This window comes from Leucopleurus acutus (assembly GCF_964270905.1).
Source record: "Leucopleurus acutus genome assembly, chromosome: 21".
Classification (NCBI taxonomy): domain Eukaryota; kingdom Metazoa; phylum Chordata; class Mammalia; order Artiodactyla; family Delphinidae; genus Leucopleurus; species Leucopleurus acutus.
In genome coordinates, this window is record NC_139163.1 from 22,382,498 (window position 1) to 22,398,313 (window position 15,816).

The 15,816-nt window shown below is 34.9% G+C and overlaps 1 protein-coding gene across 2 annotated transcripts in view; it reads left to right on the top strand.

The window, feature by feature from the left end:
- The window catches only part of TNKS (tankyrase), a 173,550-nt gene that overhangs the window by 48,540 nt on the left and 109,194 nt on the right, over positions 1-15,816 (top strand). The window lies entirely within an intron of this gene.

Sequence of the window (15,816 nt, forward strand, 5' to 3'; positions counted from 1 at the left end):
TTTTAACTGAGGCAGTGGATTACCTTCTTTCTTCAGATAGTGAAAAAATTTGGCTTAAGTATTGGTTTTATTAAGGCAAATGTCAGGAACCAACAAAGGAAATGCTGGAATAGAAAGGCTCTCTCAATAACAACATAGGAAATAATGCTATAAGTGATGTGATATTGAGCAACTGTTTTCACTGATCTTCATTCGCAGAATGCTGCATTGGATCTATTTTTGTTTTTATTCTCAGCATCTGAGTTCTGCTGCCTTTGCCTTCTTTTACTTAACTGACATTTATAATTTGGAGCCTCTGTCACTGCAGTACTCACAGTATTGTTTTAGGTTGTATGAAAGTAAATGACTTTTAGCTTCCTTTTAAATTTGTCCAGGTTTGAAGAAAATAAATCTTTTATTCACTTTTGAGTCCATTTTTAACAAAGATTCTGAGGTGAATGGAAAATATCTATATACAGAAAGCTTTGAAAATATGTGGAAGTTTGCTTAATTACTCTGCATGGAAAGACAACTTCCCTCAGTGTTAAAATTAAAATAATCTCTGCTAAATCAGAGTAGTCTGATTTATCTAAATTAATAAGAGTTTAGGTGATTTGGTTGCTGAATCATGATAACATGCACTAGAGGAATAAAGCTATTTTGAACCAGTGTAGATAAGAAGAAATTTAAATATAATTATAAAGTTTTAAATAATGAAGTTAAAGTCTGTAGCCTCAGGGCTGCTGTTTAGGTTCTGCAGCCTTTCAGTCTCTTCCTTTAGCAAAGCCCCGGGCAATGATTGCAGCCTTGGAGTGGTCTCTGACCAAAGGAGAAAATTCATAGTACTAGAGGGATATTATAAATGCTGACCAAGACTGTCTCTGTATCTGTGTCCTCTATCTGACCTTTCCTTCTCTTCAATCCTCAACACCTGCCTTGTCCGTTTGTTAGATTTGTCCATTTGTTCATTTAATGCAGCACTGCTTTAGATCCACTTTCACTTTTTTTAAAGACAAAGTTTGAATATAAGTTATGAACAGCAAGAAGCTATCTTCTAAGTGGAAGTGAATTTCAGGGGAGGTTATACTGGCTGTTAGTTTGGGAAAGAAATTTGGCAGAAAAACTCATAGAGATCAAATCTTCCTGGAGGACAGATATCATGTCTGTTAAACTTCCCCAGAAAAGCACCTAGCACTGTATTTGGCTTAGATAGGAAGATATTAAATTCTTCTTGGCCATAATACTGAGCTCATTAATTGTTTTTTTCACAAATATGCTCTCTTGGAAATGACATATAACTTTTCAGATATGATTTAAAAGAAAAACATTCTAGTGGAAAATATAAGCTAATGATATTTACACACTCGTGTTATATAATGCAGTGAAATATATTCCAAAATGTTTTTCTGCCCATGCAGGTTCTCTTCTAAGCAGTTCTTTCCGATGGAAAGAATTCCATTCTGATGGAATTATGGTGGAAGTATTATTTCCAAAGTTAAATTTAAAAGATTGAGCAGTGATAAAAAGAGAATCTTTTGAAAGTCTTAATTTAGAGTTATTAGAGATTATTCTAGATGATGTGTCATTATTTTTATGCCAGATGTAGTTGTAGTACCATTACTTAACCTTGAGGGTGAAGTTTCTGTTCTTTATTTTTTTCGTCTTTGGGAATTTAATTGCCAAAGATGACTTCCAAAATTTTTTATGTTACTGCTTTTGTGCATTGGCTAAAATTATGTATAGATATATGTATATTCCTTAAAGGAAATTAACAAAGTGAAAATCTCTCTTACCGAATATTTTAAAATAAATAAATGACTAATACCCTCTTCCGCATAAAGAATGCATGAGGTTTTACAGAGCTGTATAAAACAACAACATACCCTTAGTCTTACAGCTAAGGGAGCCCAGCATATAGCCATCTGCTTTGAATAGTGCACTTAGGTATTTTAAAGAGAATAATCAATTGGAAAGACTCATTAAACTCTTTGTTGAATTATTAAGTGAATGATTTGCTTAGAAGAGATCTTGAGGGTTTTTTGTTTGGTTTTGGTTAATGACTGAAGTTCTGGGCAGTCAACTGAAGGACTTGGAGGTGGTTTTGTTTGTTTATTTTTTGTTTTTTAGGAAACAAGGATAGGAAAAGCCTAAACAAGCCTTGTAAATTTCATTGAAGAGCAGTTTCGGTGTGTTATGATTATGGATTTTTAAAAAATTACTTATTTTGACCTTTTTTTCTAGGTATAAAAAATACATTCATTTAGAAATTAGGGAAAATAGGAAAAGTACAAAAAAGAAAAAATTACTCATTATTCTACCACCTACAGAGAACATTCTGGTATATTTTATTTATAACCTTTTTTTCTTAGTATACACACCCCACATTCTTCGTTCTCTTTAATCAAATCAGCCTTATACATTACATATTGCTTAATAATCTTTTTTTTAATTTAGTTGTATGAATATTCCCAGAAGGTGCTAAGTATTCTTCTGCAACATGAATTTATAAATTTCATGGTATCCTTCTATGGATATATTTTAGTTTTTTGAACTAATCCTCTAGTATTTACCATTTAGGTACAGTGTTTTCATCCTTTATTCTTCCTTGTGAATTTAGAGTTATTTTATCAATTCCATTGGAATTATGCTTCTTTACCGTATTCAGACTTAGCATCCACACACATGTATCTCTCTATTCCTGAATGAAGTATGTGAGGATTTGGTGAATGAGGGAGGAGCTTCCTTTTTAAAGGGCTGCGCTGCATGTGGTATTACTTTGCCAGAGCTACATGTAAATTAAAGGTGGTTGACAAAGGGAGTGTTCATTGAAGAGGATAAGGATGTAGGAGTATTTGTTAATCATGTAAAGGGGATTCTGTGGGGTGCAGTGGGAAGTTGGGTCATAAGAAGAGGTGACAGCAGATTGAGGTTGAGAGTTTGGGAAAGGATAGATGGCCAAAGGAGAGTTATCGTTGGCAGAACCGAGGATGACAGGGATGTAAAGTGAGTGAGTTTAGATGGTCACGAGGTTGCCAAGGTAATTCATCCCAGCAGTTTCCTAGTAGATTTAGGGATAGAGGAATAAGGGAGAGGGATATACTTGCGCCAGGGTTTCTCAAGAATAAACTTTTGTCTGGAGTCATTGCACTTCTGAGGAAATGCTAATCTGTGATTGATGGGCTGGCTCCCTTTCTAGAAGGAATCAGCTGTGGCTCAGGCTAGAGGCAATGTTGAGGGGTCTGGTATGTGCTTGCTGAGCCTGGTGTGTTAAATCAGCAAGATATATCTGGAATCCTATCTCTTTTTTGTTGTTGTTCTTCTTCTTTACTGCTTCCTACTGCTTTTCAGATAAAACGAAAACCTTCAGCATGATCAGCGAAGACTTAAATGATCTGGACCCTGCCTCGGTAGGTTTGACTGCTAGGTTTTGCTTAAGCCAAAATTTAGGATTCCTTTCTTCTTCTCACGTTTCGAAAGCAACGTATCAGTAATTCAGGTCTACCATACTTTCAAATCCCCAGTCCAACCATTTCTTACCAGCTTCACTGCTCTAGCCCTTGTACACGCCTTTCGTCTTTCTTTCATGATAGCGGTAGCTTCATAATGGGTCTCTCTGCCTCCACTATAGCTGGAGTGGTCTTTCTAAAGCATAAATCAGTGCTGTGATTAGAAAATTCATTAATATATTCTCATTACCCGTGGATAAAATCCAGACTTTAACCCTAGCCGACCATGATCGGGCCCCTGCCTTGCATATCTCTGATCTTGTCCTGTACTGTGTTCTCCCGTGAGCTCTTTGCTTCAGCTACAGCTGTATGCTTGCTGCTCGTCACACAGATGAAGCCCCTTTCTGTCTCTGGACCAACACGTGCTCTTTACTAAAACTGGGACAGTGCCCCAGAACTTCACATGGGGCATCAGTCAAATCTCCACTCAAATGTTTACTCCTCAGAGAAGCCCTCTTGTTCTCAATCCCATTAGCTTACTTCATTTTCCTTATGGATTTATTACTTTATTTTCTTTATGGATATATGAAATTGCATTAGTGTGTTGTTGTTAATTTTTTGCCCCAATAGAATGCAAGCTTCACAAGGATTTGGGCTTTTGTCTCTCTTGCTCGCTTCCTTGTGCCCAGAACTTGGATGAGTCCATGAAACAGTTGAATAAATAAGGACATCTAGGCTCTGATTACTGGTCACTGAGGGCAGCATATTTTCCAGGTCCTACAAGTACTCAATAGCTATTAATTGTTTCACTCTCATGCTATATTGTAAGAGTCTTATTAAATTTTCTGCTTCTTAACAATGGTTTTGAATTGCTTATAGTCATGTATACCTCTTAAAACACAGTGCATTAAAGTTTTTCTTTTTTTTAATTGGTGTGATGGGTAAGGTATCTATTGAGCCTTTTTTCAACAGATTTCTTGGTTAGTTCCTTTGCTTGAAAATATTCCAATTCTGGAAAGATCAAACTTCCTGCAGCTGTCACATCAGACTTCCAGATGTCACATCAGACTTCAAACCAAGGCCTAATTTTTACTCTTCTTTTGGTTATTGTTCTGTTAATGGGCTGTTTTGCACATCAGCTGTACTAGAGTGGAGCATATTGCCTTTCATGTGTAGTACATTTTTACTATCAGCCTCCATGACTGAAGACAGATTTCTCATGTCCTTAATTTGAACTTAAGTAATTATTTTTATCAGTTATTAGGAAGTCTGATAGTACAGTGTACCTCCTAGAAAACAAACCATGAAAGGCAATCCCTTACTTTTAAAGAAAAGCTATATGTTTATCCACTTCAGTTTTATTAGGTGAAAATTATTATTTAACATGAATTCCTGATTTAAAAAAAAATTCCCTTTAGTATTAGAGCAAGAAAGTTAAAAATTGTCATTGAAATAAAACAGTGTGAATACTCATTTTAAAGATGTGTTGAAAATGTTAATCCCTTAACTAATTGTTAAGAAAATTTCATTAATGGTTTGATCTGTCTATAATTTTAGACATGAGCAGGAAAATTAAGATTTTGTTATTAAAAGTGATTGAAATACTTTTTTGAAACCTTAAGAATATGAAAAGGACTTAGGAGAGGAATATAAAAGTAGTACCTTTTTAAAATGACCATATCTGACATAGGTCACCATGATTTAAATTTTAAAGTGTTATTTGCATCTTGAACAAACAGGTCAAAGGTTAACCTGAAGCTAGTTCATTTCTTCTTTTTAGCACCTGTTCAATTCATTTAGTAGTTTTTATTGAATTGTCTTTTAGGTTACTTGCAGCAAGGCAAAGTTTTTTTTAGAAGTTAGCTTTATGTAAAATACAGTAATAATAATAGCAGCTGACAACTCCTGAATGCTTCTGTAAGCCAAGACCTGTTCTAAGGGCATTGAATCCTCATAACGCTAGGAGATAGATATTATCACTGTACCTTTTGTTACACCAGAAGTTAGGTTACTTTTACAAGTTCACAGTCCTTAAGGGAAATTTTTGGGATCTGAACTCAAGCAGTTTGGCTCTAGAGTTCAGCATTCTTATATATGCAGAATCAAATTTTTTAACCCACTCATTCATTTAGAAGGATGTGGTATAAAACACGTTTGAAAAATTGGACTGACCCATAAATTCAGGGTTTAAATTCAATCCATTAATATAATGTTTCTCTGCTTTCTTAGCTTAAAGATTGTTCTTTTCAAAAAGAAGAAAATTTACCTGATTAATATTACCTGCAAGATTTATCATTGTATTATTATAAGAAAATGACTTACTTGGATAATAAATTGATTTATCCAACTTTATAAATTATGTTCTTAAGTCTTTGCTCTCTAGGCAGCAGGCTTGAAAAACATTCATTTGAAATATTGAGAAAACAGTATTATAATTACTGTTAACATTTGCTTTCTTAAGTAGAACGTGTGACATTAGAATTCATTAATGCTTTAGTATTGTAAGGGTTAATGAAATTTTCATTAAACTTTCATTTTGACATAATTGTAGGTTCACATGCAGTTGTAAGAAATAATACAAGGAGGTTCCCAGTACCCTCTTTATTATTTTCCCTTCGTGGTAACATCTTGCAAAACTGTAGTATGGTATCACAACCAGAATATTGACATTGATGCACTCAAGATACAAAACATTTCCATCACCAGAAATACCGATTCTGTAGTTTTCCCTACTTGTAATGTCTTTATTTTGGTATTAAGGTAATGCTGGCTTCATAGAATGAATTAGGAAGTGTTCCATCTGCTTTTATTTTCTGGATGAGATTGTTTTCTAGAAGAAATTATTTCGTTTATAAATGTTTGGTAGAATTTACCAGTGAAACCATCTGGGCCTGGTACTTTCTTTTTTGGAAGATTATTATTCATTCAATATCTCTAATAGGTACAGGGCTAATTAGGTTATATATTTTTTCCTTGTGTGAGTTTTGGTAGCTTATGTCTTTCAAGGAATTTGATCTAAGCTGTCAGATTTCTGTGTGTAGAGTTGTTTGTTTTCTTTTGTTAGATACCTTTTAATGTCTGCAGAATCTGTAGTGATAGCCTCTGTTGCATTCCTGATAACTGGTAATTTGTGTTTTCTCTTCTGTGTTACTAGTGTTTCCTAGAAGTTTGTCAGTTTTATTGACCCTTTTCAAAGAACCAAGTCATTGTTTTATTGATTTTTTTTTCAGTTATGTTGATTTCTGTTCTTATGTTTATTATTTCCTTCTGCTTACTTTGGGCTTATTTCACTCTTTTTCTTGGAGTGGTAGTTTAGAAAATTGATTTGAGACTTTTCCTCTTTTCTGATAGATGCATTTTAGTGCTATAAATTTCCCTCTAAGTACGACTTTGGCTGTATTCCACAAATTTTGATACATTCTATTTTTATTTTCATTCAGTTCAATATATTCTTTTTTAATTCTCGAGACTTTCTCTTTAACCCACGGTTAAATACTTTCTCTTTAACCCATGGTTAAATATTTAGTAGATGTATGTTGTTTAGAATCTAAGTGTTTGGAGGTTTTTCTATTACCTTTTTGATATACCTTCTAGTTTGATTTGATTGTGGTTAGACGACACTTGTTATGTTTTCAGTTCTTTTCATTAAAAAATTTTTGTTTTATGGCCCAGAATGTGGTCTATGTTGGTATATGTTAAATGGGCATGTAAAAAGAATGTGTTTTGGCTATTGTTGGATGGAGCGTTCTATAAATGTCTCTTCCATCCTGTTCGTTGATGGTGTTATTGAGTTCTTCTCTATCCTTGCTGATCTTTTCCCCACATGGCCTTGACTGACATCACAGGAGGAGAAGAGGGGTGACTTCATTACCATTGGGCTGTAGGGAAAGTTTGTGGCAGTCTGTGGTCTCCACCAACACTGTGGTGAGGAGGGGCTAATTGTTACCTGGCAGAGATAAAGTCTTGTTTCCTAGTGAGCTTGCAAATTTAGACTCATCACAGGCCTTTGCTTCATGAGTAGGGGTAGAGCCAGTTTTTTTGTTTTTGTTTTTCTGGGTTGTTTTTGTTTTTTGTAGTATTTGACTGGAAGAGGCAGTTATTGTCTAAAGGTTTTCTGTCATGCCAGACTTTCCCTTTCCTGGCCCTTTGGCTTGAGAGTACAGGCTTTTGTTTGTCTGCACCTATTGGCATTTTCTGAGTTGTCAGCTTCTTCAGCTCTTAAGTCTGTATATATGGGGCAAAAAGGACTTGAGAACTCACCACCATGAGTCATTCCTTGGGTACCAAGGTCCTTAACTGGTCTGCCTTCTTCTGTCCACCATTGAGAGTCTTCTTATATATATTTTACATACGATGTCTAGGTTTTTTTAGGTGTACTTAGTGGGAAGAGTACAGAAAAGTACATCTACTCCAGTTTCCTAGAAGTAGAAGTCTTGAAACTACTTTTGATCAGTTATGACTATTTGGAATCAGTCATTTCTCATATGTGTACTCTGAGGATTTAAGCATTTAGTGTAACTACATGAACAATAGGAATTTCGGGGGCATGCTTACTTTTCTAAATCTACCTGCTGATCAGAAACCTATATTTAAGCAGCTGTGAGTTATGAGGGGTATGATTGGACTCTCAGTACTATTCACATAGTGCTGCAGAGAACTTAATTGTTTAATGCATTAGCTTTTTATAGGTGAATAAAAAGCAAAATTATGATTTTAGCATTTACAGCTGAAATAATTGTGACTAAAAGTAAAAGTTATCAACAGCTTGCTGCTTTATCAGTTGGTAACTGGTAGATAAGCCCATAGTCCCCTCCTTCATGGTCTTCTTTCTGTGCTGTTCATTATTTCCATTTACTCTGGCTCAGCCCTAAGGTTGGAATAGCCCAGTAGCCAGTATTTTCCTAGTTTATCTAACGTAGGAGAATTATTTTTCTGAAAATTTAAAAAGTCATTGAAACACATGGCATGAGGCTTTATTATTTAAAAAATGAGGTGTCCCTGAATAGTGGAGTAAAGGGAGTAATTGGTAATTATTTAGGATTAAAGAGGCTTTGTAATTAAAGTAACTAACTTAGTGTTGGAGAGTTTACTGATGGAATTTTTGCAGAATACCATCTTTTCCTGCTGTACTCCAGCTTTGTCAGTGTCCCTGCCTTACCTTACTCATTCATAAGGCTGAGGAAACTGGAGCAGGGTGTGATGGTGCAAAAAAATATAGGTTGACCTAAAACAAAAACCTTCTTTGAACAGATACCCACTTTTGTGCCTGGTGTTTTCTAGCAGAACTTGCCTTACACCTACATTTTCCTACCTTCTAATGTGCTATTTAAGCAGATATCAATGAGGAACATGTGCTAACTGGTAGGAAGAAGCGAATGAGCTGTGTATACACATTTGCTTAGGGAGCAGTTTCTCAAAGCTTTGGACTAGGATGGTTGTTGGTGACCTAGGAGGCACTGTGCTCTTCCTAACCCTTTCCCCACTTTACGGAGGAAAAGCTATCACTAGCAGCAGGTTTGTGGCCGTACTGCAAGACTGCAACACTGGCTATATAGCACAGTTACACGAATTTTTGGAATCAAGAATATCTGCATTGGAATGTCACTTCTGCTGCCTACCAGTTGTGTAGACTGGAAAGTTACTTTGCGTTTCGAAGCCGCAGTTTCCCAGTTTCCCAAATTCCATGAGGAATTTCCTTTAGCAGTAGGTTATTAAGACCAGATGAGCCATAGATCTGCATCAGTATGATTAGGAGGGTGTGGTAGAATTCTGCTCCTCTAAGAGGTGTTGATTCCCTTGTCTCCTTCCTCTCCCACTGCCCATCCCCAAGTCTTCACATGTCTAATTTAGCTTGATGAAGAAAAGAGGGCATAGTTATTCTGTTTGGTGGAACAGAAGATGTTTGTTGTGTTTCTAATTCAGGAAAATGAATTAGACACACATTCATTAAATATATTAATATAAGGAAAGATGGGAAGTAAGGAAACTGCCCTGGAGCAAATTGTAGTAATTCAGGCCTGAGGATGAAGCGAAAGTAGAATGAAGGAGAAAGAAGCAGAAGGAAGAAAAAGGGGTGGGTCCAAAATACATGAAAAGCACAGATCTAGCATAATAACAGTATATGTGTATTAACTTTTAAATTTATTTAGGATATTTGCAGTAGACTAGCTGATAGTTCAAATATTTGTGAGTATGTTTAGAAAGAGCTTCTTATATTTCATTGAAAAAATAGATGCCATCAAATAAGAAGTTAGTGCTTGCATCTGTACTCAGTTCCACCAGCCTGCATCTGTACTCAGATACTCTGCATTCCTTCTCACTACAATGAAAGAAGCATACTGCTTCTGGCTAAGGTCAGCCCTCTTCTGAGTTTGCTCTGGATCCTATCCCATCTCACTTACTCAAGGACCTGCAATTATGTTCTCCCTGTTGGCTTATATCCATTTGCATATAGACAGATTCTAATAGCTCCCACTTTAAAAAATAAAGTAAAAACAAAATTGTTTTCTCTTGATCGCCGCATCACTCTCTAGGCACCCATTTTTCTGCTTTCCCTGCAGAGCATAAAGAGTTTGCTCATGGGTTCTGTCTGTTTTCTTACTTCTTATTCTAAACTAAACTTACCTGGTCTACTTTTTGTTCCTAACCACTGTACTGAAATATTTTCTTTTTTCTCCCCAAGTTTATCAGTGAACTCCATCGTCTATATATATTCCTCCCACACACACAGTGGTCACTTCCTTGTGCAGCCTCTCAGCAGGATTCAGTATAATTTCCTTTTTGAAATAGTCTCCTTATGCCTTCCGGGATACCATAATACTATTATTTTTCTCCTCCATGAAGCAGTATATACATACTCATGAGCTTTTCTAAATTTCCATACAGTTATATGAGGCCATTATTAATTTGATCTTTTAACGAAAACGGCTTTTGATTCTGTTGATTCTTATGAGGCTATTATTGTGTTAGATGTTTTTGCTGAGTATTAGACCTCCTGTCTATCAGTGTGTTGATTTCAGATGTTTCATTTCAACACTTAGCTAGTTCATAAAGCAGTTTCCATAACATTATTAAACACCTATAATTTTTATATAGCAAGAATCCTCTTGTGCTTCTGAAGGGTGTCAAAAGGGATATTCCACGGCTGACCTCTGTCCCCACCCCCAGCCATGACATTGTCACAGTCAAGAGCCATTTTAGGGTGTTTTAGGGTAGACAAAAGATTGAGAACCATCCAAGACTGAGAACACTCCTGCTGCAGTGTGATATGATTTTGGAGGGTGTGTTTTCACTTATTTGCTTAGGGGTCATAAAATAGACTGATGAGAAAGAAGCCATTGGTAATTATTTTATGGTAAAGCCATATTTTATGGATAAATAAATTAAAAGATAAATCTGTCTTCTGCTTTAAAATACCTCTCATACATTCCAATCTACAAAATTTTAAGTTTTATATTGGTAAGCTTGTTCTTATTTAATTTTTTTCCTTTTTCTGTTTTTGATTTTTCATCTTACTTCTTCAGTTTCAAAAGACTTTTCCAAAATAGTACTAAAACAAAATCTAGCATTGTTGGTTGTGTTTTGTTTTTTTTTTTTAAGAAAAAGGTGACAAATTTTTAAGAATTTTCAACATGAATCTAACTGTAGAATGCAGATGTAGTTATTATAAAAGGGCATCTGAAATGGCAATGATGCGTGCTTCAATGGTTGACTCATTTTATAAATCTTATGGAAACGGGGAGATCAGCATTGGCTTGTATGTTCAAAAGTAATCAAATTCTACATTAAAATCTTTGAAAAGGCTTTGACTAAATCATTAGTGACAGTTTTATGTGTTATTATTGTTTATATCCTGAGAGAACTTAATGATATTAATAGTTGAAACTTGTAATTAGACCTTTGGTAAGTAGAAAGATGACAGATTTCATACTAAAATAACAATGAAATTTTTACAGTTTATACTGTTTAATGCAAATTCAACTCCCATTTTTTGCCTCAAAGTTGCATTCTAAAGCATTGAGCAAACAGAACCTAATGAACCATCTGCATTTCAAATAAATAACCACACTAAAGGAAATAAAGAAGAACTAGTCTAAGTAACTTTTGAGTGCAGTTCTTTGACTTTATACCTTCAGTCTACAATGGGGTAAAAAGGGCAATTTCAAACAAACCCTCACTTCCTTCTATTAAGTTGTTTTGCAATAATATGGTATAGTAATTCTGAACCTATTTTAGGTGTATTGTAAGATTGAGTAAATGTGTTGGGAGTAAATGAGTTAAGAGTTATTTGAAAAAAAATAACTGATTTCAGGACTAGATTGGGGAAGGTATTAGATGAGCCTGGAATATCTTATTATGCTAGAAAGTAAGGAAGTGCTCAAAAAAATAACGGGGGCATTTCTAAAGGACATAGGGGCTTGTCAAAAGGACATCTTGAAGGGGCTCCCACTGAGCAAATCTAGGACAGTTTGACCATCAAAATAAATAATGAGAGTAATGGATTATAACCCATTAGATAAAACAGGAAGAGATATGTTCATACAGTGATAATAAATGAGTGAGTGGGGAGCGTTCTTTCTCACTGTTGGAATGCGCATTGATAAATGTGGAGGAACTGTTGAAATTGGAAAATCACCATTTGCAACCATCACAGTAGACTGGCTAAGACAAGGATCCTTAGTGGATGCTAAATCTCAAGGACCAGATCCGATGAGGAGCAGGATGTTTGCGTGGTTCTGAGTGTGGCTGTCGATAGATGGATTATTACTTGGGGAAAACAGTAACTGTACAGTGGAGAAATCTGATAATACCCTTACTGGGGAAGCAAAATTAATATAATCAGTGAGAGTCAGATAAACCTTGCATGCTGTCAGATGTAATACCTGAGAAGGACACAACATCTCTCATGTTGTATTCTAGCCAGGGATGCATAACTAAATCTCACCGGGAGACATTAGACAAACACAAATTTAGGTGCATTCTATAAAATAATTGGCCTGTATTTTTCAAAAATGTCAGTGTCATGAAAGACAAAGGCTGAGGAATTATTTCAAATTAAAAGAGATTAAAGAGACATGACAACTAAATGCAAAATACATGATCCTGGACTGGAGGGGGAAAATGCTATAAAGGATATTATTGGAACAATAACAAAATTGGAATATGTACACTCTATTAGATAAAAGTATTGTACTAACGTTAAATTTCCTGAATTTACTTACTATACAGTGCTTACGTAAGAAAATATCCACGTTTTTAGGAAATAAACACTGAAGTAATAAAAGGCAAAGAGACATGATGTATTGCAACCTTCTGAAATGGTTTAGAAAATTATTTATTGCTTCTACATACATACATAGAGATATAGAGGGGAAAGAGAGAGGATATAAAGAACATGGACAAAAGATTAAAAATTGGTAAGTCTGGGCAAAGAGTATATAGGAATTCTCTGTACCCATTTTGCAGTTTTTCCCTGTGTTGGAAATTATTTCAAATGAAAAGATTTTAAAAATTATCACTCTGGGCAAAAAAAAATGTGACAGTTTGGTTAATAAATTATATGGTCACCCTGTACTATTTTTTTCTACTTTTCATCCTCATATAGTCTCATTTTTTGAATTACTAATGCTAAATTACTAATTACTAAAGCTCAATCTTTTTTTTTTTCTTTACATTTTACTTTTTTTTTTTTTTTTTGAAATCTTTTGGCTGCACTGCGCGGCATGTGGGATCTTAGTTACCCAACCGGGGATCAAACCCGCACCCCCTGCATTGGAAGGTGGATTCTTAACCAGTGGGCCACCAGGGAAGTCCCCTCTTTACATTTTACTTCTAGCTACATTGGTGTCCTTTTCTGTTTATTACTGCATTAAAATTAAATGCTTGTTTCTTTTCTGTGGATAAAGTTTCCTTGTTTTAGATCAGAACACCATCTTATGGGCATTGTTAGAATTGTTAACTTTCCTTGTTTTCTGTCTTGTTCTGAAGGAAACTCTTGGGCATTAAATTTGTTGAGATTGTTTTGAAACAAATATCCGTACCCTTTTGTCTCCCCCCCCCCCCCGCCCCCCCGCAAGACCACAATAGACTCAATGTTCCTGTTTGGGTGAGAGTATATTCACTCTGGTTCTTTGAGGATACATGACCTTAGTGGGCACAAGGTGGGTACTAACTATTTCCTAGGAAGCTTTTTAATCAGATTAGCCTTCTTGTGCTTCTGACTGTGATAGGTAGGTGAACAGTATTTTCTTTTCTCAGGGAAAGGGTCAGGTTTACTTAGAGTGTCAATAACTTAGAGTATCTTAAAATTATGTGTTTGATAATCAGCCTCTGACAGTTTTAGAATTGCTAGATTTCTTTTGATGTGGACATTGAAAGTCATCTGAATTGATAGCCTGACAGGGCATGGAGAGAAATACAGTGAATTATGTGCTCAAGTGTTTCTGAATGAAAGGGGGAAATAAAATCAGAAATAATAATGAGTACTGTTTTTTATATGTGGGAATTTCTTTTAAAAGAAGTCGTTATTAGGAGATTAATTAGACAGTACTAGATAAGGAATGCTTTACAAATAGGCTGTCCTTTGATTTGTGGATTATCAGAACTCGTCATCTCCAGTTTGTATCTCTTTTCTTTCTGAGGTGGAGTAACATTCTGTGTATGAGTTTTTATTTATGTCCTTTCCCTCATGTTTTTTTCTTTGTGGGGAAAAATTCATTGCTCCTTATAATTCTAGTTATATGTATTTGGCTTCAGTGTTTGGAAATAGGGCCCAGGTGAGTGAAGAAGAATCTTTTTTCTCTATTGATGTTCCAATCTTCCCATATGTTGTTTTCCATTATTCTATTATCCTCCATTGCACTGAAATGAATGCAAAATGAATGATATATTGCTTATGACAAGACATAAAAATGACTCTTGTTTTTAAGAAGTTATTAGAATGCCAGTGGCAATAACAGACATGGGAGAGTATCCTGTTCTCCAGAAGAGCGACCGATTTTGTGAACTTGTTTGCAGAATAAGTCTTCTTTCATTTTTAAAACCTAATAAGGAAAAATAAAATAACTGCTTGCCTATATACTCTTTGTAAAACAGAAAGAAAAACCTACCAAATGGTAATATTAATGATGGTTTATAGAAGAAAAGGCTAGCCAAGAATGTAGAAGGAAAAGAAATTCGATTAAGAATGGAAGCAATATTTAAATGCTTTATCCTTAGTACCATCATACCAGAAGTTTATGATTTTACTCATTTCTTTCTCTTAAGGGTATATTTTTATACATACTCTTCTTGATATTTTAATTCTTAACCAGAGAACATTTGACACTTAAAGGACTAGGACTTCATAGAAAGTTCTTGGATCCTTTTATATTTCCCTACGTTTACCTTAATCATGGCTCTCAGAGTCAATGTTACTTACTGTCTCCATTATTTAAAGTACACTTTGGGCCAAATATCATGCTTAAATGTTGTGGGTAGTACTTTGAATTATTGTGGGTTTTGGACCTAAAGATCTTCTAATCTCCTGGAGAAGAAAATAGCCATGATCATACAGACACACACATACCTTTTACATGATTACTTTTTTTTTTAAGAACAGAAGAATAATGTTGCTGAATGATAGTTTATATATTTTGTTTCTGAAAGAAAAGAAAACGGCAGACATTATTCAACATACTTTCTTTAGATCCTTATGTGATGCTTTTCAGAGAAAAATGGTTAACAGAAGTTGAGATGCTCTTTTTAAACATGATTTGACCAAAGAATGAAAGTAAAGATAGTCTTTCCTAAGAAGTATTTGAAAATGTGAAGTAGAAAGTTCTTTTAAATGTGTTAGAAGCTATAAGAGCAGAAAGGAGAATGGCATATTTTTTGGAATAGAAAAAATAGGAAGTGAATGTACATACATTGTAAAATTGGAGCCCAGATCACAGAGCTAAAGAACATTTAAAGGAATGAATGATTGCAAACTTTCTATAAACCTGTTAAAGGATGGAAATGAGGTAGCTATGTCCTGAAAATTTTACTCGTGGAGAATAAAGTGAGTAAAGTCCTTAAGAAGCTACAGAGATTGCAGAAAGACAGGTTTACAAAATGGCTGCCTTGCAACAGAGTTTCCGTCAAAACAAATGGTTGTCTTACCCACTTCTGTTAACTTTTTTCCTATGAACCTGAGTCGAAAAATATTGCTAAACTTTTATCATCACACTTTGCCAGTAGATTTGCATTGTCCAGTAGTGTGATATAATTGTGTAAATGTTCTCAATGTTGTTATTTAAAGCAAATCAGAATGCTACTTTATAGATTCTTTAAGGTTAAAATTCAGGAACACTAGTCTATTTTTTTAAATAGACCTATCTTTAATTGGTCTGAAAATCAGTTAAGCTTTCAA